The sequence below is a fragment of the Armigeres subalbatus genome, chromosome 2 (assembly GCF_024139115.2).
Source record: "Armigeres subalbatus isolate Guangzhou_Male chromosome 2, GZ_Asu_2, whole genome shotgun sequence".
Taxonomy (NCBI): domain Eukaryota; kingdom Metazoa; phylum Arthropoda; class Insecta; order Diptera; family Culicidae; genus Armigeres; species Armigeres subalbatus.
The window spans coordinates 156006341-156012675 of record NC_085140.1 but is presented as its reverse complement, the minus strand read 5'-3'; the positions used below and the strand labels follow the sequence as shown (position 1 = coordinate 156012675).

The 6335-nt window shown below is 43.2% G+C and overlaps 1 pseudogene; it reads right to left on the bottom strand.

Annotated features, from left to right (window-relative positions):
* Positions 1 to 819: 819 nt before the first annotated feature.
* LOC134211054 (AFG3-like protein 2) overlaps positions 820 to 6335 on the bottom strand; it is a 102822-nt pseudogene continuing 97306 nt past the window's right edge.

Sequence of the window (6335 nt, the reverse complement as noted above, 5' to 3'; positions counted from 1 at the left end):
GCGTTACACCAGTGGGATCATAGATCGATTATTTCTTTGTAACAGATCATGGGCCCAGAAACGGTTTCGGATCTACATCTTAGTGGGATGGATTGTCCGTCAGCGTTACACCAGTGGGATCATAGATCGACCGCACAAGTCGCGTGGCGCAAATGGGATCATGGTTTGGCAACGAAAGTCATGGGTAAGGCCGGGCGGAATTCATCAAGAAAGTTCTAAATGTTGCTGACTGGTCAGCAGGAATCCAGGAGGAGCATCGGAGCATTGAGGAGCTATCCAACAGAGGGTGCAACAGATTGGACCAGGAGGAATTGTTCTGTAAGGCTCGGTATTAGGAAGCGCGAGTTTAGCAGCGAGGCATACAAACTATTATGAGTGTTGAAATAGCAGGTAGTGTGCGACGCTTCACATTATATCGTAGATTGGTAGGCAGCAGGTGCCAGTAAGTTGCAGTTGCTCTTTGTAATAGATTAAGGAAATATTGTTTTGAAAATTGATTTGGCTGGCTTTGCTTATGGACGAACCATTTTATTACAAGGCGGGCACGCGTTTTCAACTCTATCCCCAGTTCATTCTAAGAATTACACGATTGAAATGAATAGAGGCCGAGATTAAGGGGAAAGTGGGGCAAAATGGCCACCCAAAGCGGTAACCTTTGTAAAATAGTGAAACTCCTTCGAATTCTGCTGATTTCTCCATGAAGCCCCTGCCTTATTTTTGGCATAAGTATCAATAAACACAGATTAATAAAGTTTTAGTATTTTATAAACTACAATTAAAATTTTCGAATCAAATAAAATACATTGAACATGATACATCTCATTTAACAATTGGTGATTTATTCAAGCCGCCCGTCTGACTCCGATACACTTTTCTTGTTTGTTACATATACTGCTATAAAAATCATATTTCTACTATGCTTTCGTCGTTTCAGTTGGCTTTTTACTGCTCGAATCGTGCTCCTCTACGGGCGCCTTTTCCTTGTTCCAGCTTGACAAGCCTTCCGGAAGTGTTGTATCTTCCTCAAAAGAGCCAGTGCCTTCGACAAACTCCTCATAGGTAGATTTTTCTGGGAACGGTCGCTTTCCAAGCAATTCAATCATGTCATCCCGACTGAGGATTTCATTTTTGAGCAATCGCTCAGCAACCTTCTCCACGTCAGATTTATGCTTGACCAGTAGATCAACTGTCCGTTTGTATGCACTGTCGATTAGCTTCCGAACTTCTTCGTCAATCAGCTGCGCTGTTTGCTCCGAGTAGGGCTTGGTAAACATCGGATCACCGGACTGTGAATCGAAACTGACCTGGCCGACTTTTCTGTTCATTCCGAAGCGAGTTATCTGAAAAATTCAAAACTGGTTTTATATACACCACAGTAACTTCTTCAGACGTAATTCGCTAACGCGACCATTTCCCATCCTTGGTCAAACTGAACCAGATTAGTTTGAACGAGCGTGGGAAATGGTCACATTAGCGAATTACGTCTGATGGCTGAAAAAAAACCGAAACGTAGCGCAGAAAAAACTTTTTTTTTTATGAAAACTCATATGTGAATATGTACGTTATGTGGAAGATATTGATTTGAAAAATGTATTGGAGGTAACCACTTTCCCTTCGATGGGACTCGAACCCATGACCCTACAGTAGGGTCATGGGTTCGAGTCCCATCGAAGGGAAAGTGGTTACCTCCAATACATTTTTCAAATCAATATCTTCCACATAACGTACATATTCACATATGAGTTTTCATAACATTGTAAATTAACGTCCAAGTCGGGTGGTTTAATCCCCGGAAATAGGCAATTACCTTTGATTGAACTTATCGATGTACTTCGTTCATTGCACGTATTTCGATTTAACGAGCAACGGATGGCGGTCACTATCACGCGTTAACTCGTTCTGTCGGATTTGGGCTAGGGTGATATACTGCAAATTCCAGTGCGTGACGAATACTCTTCAACAAATTTTCAAATTTTCCGATTTGAAAACTTGAGCGTTATCCGTAATACATGCAGCAGGGCTCCAAACAAAGTGAAGATCATATTCTCTACAAAGGTGCATACCGCGTTGCGGTGGCCGTACGTAGACTTCACCATAACAAATTTTGAAAAATAATCGCAAATAACAAGAATCCAAATATTGCCGTTTTTAGTACGCGGGTAGGGACCCAAAAATCCATAGATATCAGCTCCATGGGCGGTTGCTGGATTTGGGCTTTCCTGAAAGCAGGTTACATTAGAATTCGAACTTTAGATTCCAAATTTCCAATATACAAAATCGTTTTACTTCTGTGCATCCGCGGCCAGTAGAAACGCTCTAATTTTCAAAGCTTTTACGGTACCCAGGTGTTCTCTTCTAGGTAGACTGAATGATTCCCTTCCTTTCTTCTTGAGCTCTTCCATCGAAAACCAGGATCATCAGGTAGGGTCGAGTTCGTAACAACTTGTACACCTTCCCGCATGAAATTTTGAAATCAGGATGGCGTTCAGGATAACGTTCGATCATTTTTAGCTGATCGATGTAGGGTCGGTAATTGGATTACGAGCGAAAATACAGCTCGGACAGTGCATCCGCGGAATGTTCTCGCTGCCTCGTCGATAGAGCAAAATATCATTTGCCGAGTTTAAGGCCCATCGGGCGATGCGTGAGATTTCTATCGACATGCTTTGTAGAAACGTCAAACTCATAGCATCAGTTTGAACTATGAACGTTTGGCCTTCTACAAAATGTTTAAAGTTTTCAATTCCCAGAAGAACCGCCAGGCACTCCTTTCGGTTGCGCTATAGCGCTCGGTGGCCGATAATTTTTGGAAAAATAGGCAATGGGCTTTCGTGCTCCATCCAACCAGGTTAGGACGCACCAACGGCCAAATCAGACTCTGTTTCGATAACAAACGGCTTTCCGAAATCAGGATTAGCGAGAACTGGGGCACTGACCAAGGCGCTCTTGAGTGCATTAAAGGCTACATCCGCTTCTTGGGTCCACGAAAACTTCTTACGATCTTTTCGCAGAAGGTTGGTGATAGGGTGTGTGAGAGTAATTGGAAATGAATTTCTGGTAGAAACCAGCGAAGCCTCCTTATATCTTTGACGGTTTTGGCGTAGGGTAGTCGAGGATTGGTTGGATCTTACTGGCATCCATGGTAAGACCCTCTTCGGATAGGACATATCCCAAATACCGAATTTAGACTGGCAGAAGTTACTCTTCTGCAGATTTATCGTAAGTCCTGCTGCCTGAAGTCGTCGTCCAACTATTTCTATAAGACGAAGGTGTTCTGCGAAACTATTTGATTATATATCATCCAGATATGCATACATACGGTTCTGATCATGACCTAGAACGCGTGACATTACGACCATGGTGGCCGGGAGCGTTGGTCAAACCAAATGGCATGACCACAAACCGAAACAATCCCTTGTTGGTTCTAAAGGCCGTTTTGTCCTTGGCCGACTCTTCAACGTACTTGTAATAAGATTCCGATAAATCAATTACCGTAAAGTATTTTGATTTCGGGATCCGTTGCAATATTCCCATCATGTTGGGAAAGGAATTCGTCCTTTTAGTACATTGGTTCAATCGACGAGAATCGAGGCAAATTCTCCATTTCCCGCTCGATTTCTTTACCGGAAGCAAGGGATTAAGAAAATCGACCCTCCTGGACATTCTTCTATGACACCGAGGTTGCGCATTCTTCAATTTCAGCATCGATTACGGACTCAATAGTTGGGACCACCGGTAATAAGCAATTTTCTTTGGTTTTGCACCAGGGAGCAGTTCAACATCGTGTTTGATCATCGTGGTTCTCCCAAGGTGACCTTCTTTAGTTGCAGGTAGATATTGGATAGCTTTGAATAGTTCTCGCTTCTTCATCATTGAGCTGATGCTCAGTGAAGATATCAGCGGGTGATTGAAATCATGCTCAGGAATTTCAGAGTCGGCATTTAAGCTTTCGTCTACTGGCTCGACATCGCTATGTACGTCCGTAGGTTTCTCCGGCACAAGGTTAAAGCAAATGCTCTTGTTCTCCGAAATAATCCTCCGCAAAGTAAAATCCTAATCGTTAACCTCAGCTCTATGGCTAACTTCCAAGCTAGCTGGACTCTCATCAGGTTAGTTAGTTTGAAGCCAAATTAGTTAAGAAATCTATTCCAAGGATTAAATCCTTGTTGATTTCGGGAATAATTAAATCGGACTACATGGGTTTGGTTCTGGAAGGAATATGGTATGTTCGCATATCCTTTTGTATGATGTACCGTCTGCGTGATACCTTTAGTGGAATCGGTTCACTTGAAGTCCTAGTTGTCCGAGTAATTCTAATGAGCTAAGAGAAAGCGATCCCGTATCAGCTAAGCCTTCAATCTGTTTATTAAAATTTGAACTTTAATATGGGACAACGATGTATTTGAGTATTGATGTGAAACACTCGGTTAAGTGTTCGTAATTGATGGGAATCTGCTGATCATCCTCCGGAGGATAACGATTCCCAAATCATCCTCGCTTATTCGTTTTTTCTTTTCTTCCTCGGAAGGAAGATTGTGTTTGGCCGAACGGAACGCAGTGGTATCCAACTGGCACAAATATGACAAAAGATCTTCTTGCGTTGATCGCAGTCCCGCCACATGTGTCCGTCCATTTGACAATTCCAACAGGTCATACTGATCTCCTTTAGAGTCACCACTTGTTTTACTTTCGGCCCAGACTTTTCAACGCCATGTTCGTTTGGCTTGTAATCAAAACTAATTCTGGCTCATCAATTTCAGGTTCGTCGTCTGATTCGGCTTCATTCAAACGTAGCTGGTTTACGTCGGCCGAGGCTGGCCAGATACATGGTATAAATTGCTCTCCAATGCTCAAACTTAAAACACAGTTGTGCCAGGTGCTCAATGGATTGAATAGGTTCCAGGGCGAGACGTCGTTTATAGGAGATTTTCATATTGTCGACGATCAAATCAACTTCTCCTGCTCACTCATTTTCCGTATCATCCTTTGTGCTAACATCTCGATGTCGGTGAGATACGCACTGAAGAGTTCATTGGGCCGCTGTTTGCATTCCTCAATTCTTCTCGATCATTCTGTCACGTTCGGATTGTCATATCTCATTTTGAGATAACTTTCAAGAATCTCCCATGTTACGAATTTTTCCTCAGGTTGTATACCATCCATATGCGTTATCCTTAAACAAGAGATGAGCGTGCATTCTCAAATCTTGCTTATTGATGGCATAAGATCGACACAGAATGTCAATCTGGCGTAGAAAATCTGTAACCGGAACGGCATTGGTATCTCAGAAAACTTGCCATTTTTCTGATAGCACACTGTTGGTGTGGTTTCTATGACGTGAGTAGAAAGAATAAGCATCACCTTGGAGATCGCTTCGACCTGATCCATAAGGGACCGGTGGTCTTTTGGTCTGAAAGCACCTCAGAGTCCATAGGTTTCAGTATTCATGCGAGGACCTTGTTGCATTGCAGAAATAAGGTTCACGCTCAGTTTCAACCCGCTCATGTGGGGGCATTTGAAATGGTGGGACATAATCGAAAGCCCTTGGGCCATCTGAAGAGGAGGTACGGGATCTTGAAATCTTTGTATGCCTTTCAGGGGATTTTGAAGGATCGATTGTCCTATTTGAAAAGTTGGCTGTAATTCTTTGAACGACCTTTGAGGAGTCGAAGTTTGTCGCCAGTTCGTTCCATCTCTGCAATGTGGTCAGCCAGATTTTGACCTCTTGTTCATTAATATTTCGAGCCTGCGTTTCTCTACCAAGTTGATGAACTGCTCGGCGCACATATTGCTCGATATCAGAAGCATGAACATATTCACTCATGTTTCGCTCCAATACAGGCATCGTGCAGGCGCGGAGGATTTCTCACTCAGGACGAGCTTTAGGCGTAATCCCGTATGCACTCCAATCGCGTTTACTTGGTCTATCAGACTTTCCGCGGATTCTCAATGCTTTGTACTCATCTTTGATACGAGAATTATCGAAGTTGAAACTATATTGGTTCAGAACTTGAAAATCCGTGTGAAACTGGGTGAGTTGTTGAATTGGAGCGGGGTATTGAATTGTAAACAAGGGTCAAAATTGTCTGTTTTGGACGATTGTGAGTCGTGGATTTATCTCCTGAGAAGGAAGCGCAGAAAAACCTGGGGAGGCAGCGAAGTCCTTTGCTGATTTGCTCAGTGACTAACGAATGAAACTTTGGAATTTCTTCCGGTCTTTTTTGAGGTCTTGACGGAGACTCGTGGAACGACTAGGCCACGGTCCTGAGCACTTGATGATTCAAATTCAAGGACCCCTACACCTGCCATCCAATCCGGAGTAACGAGGGGCCTAC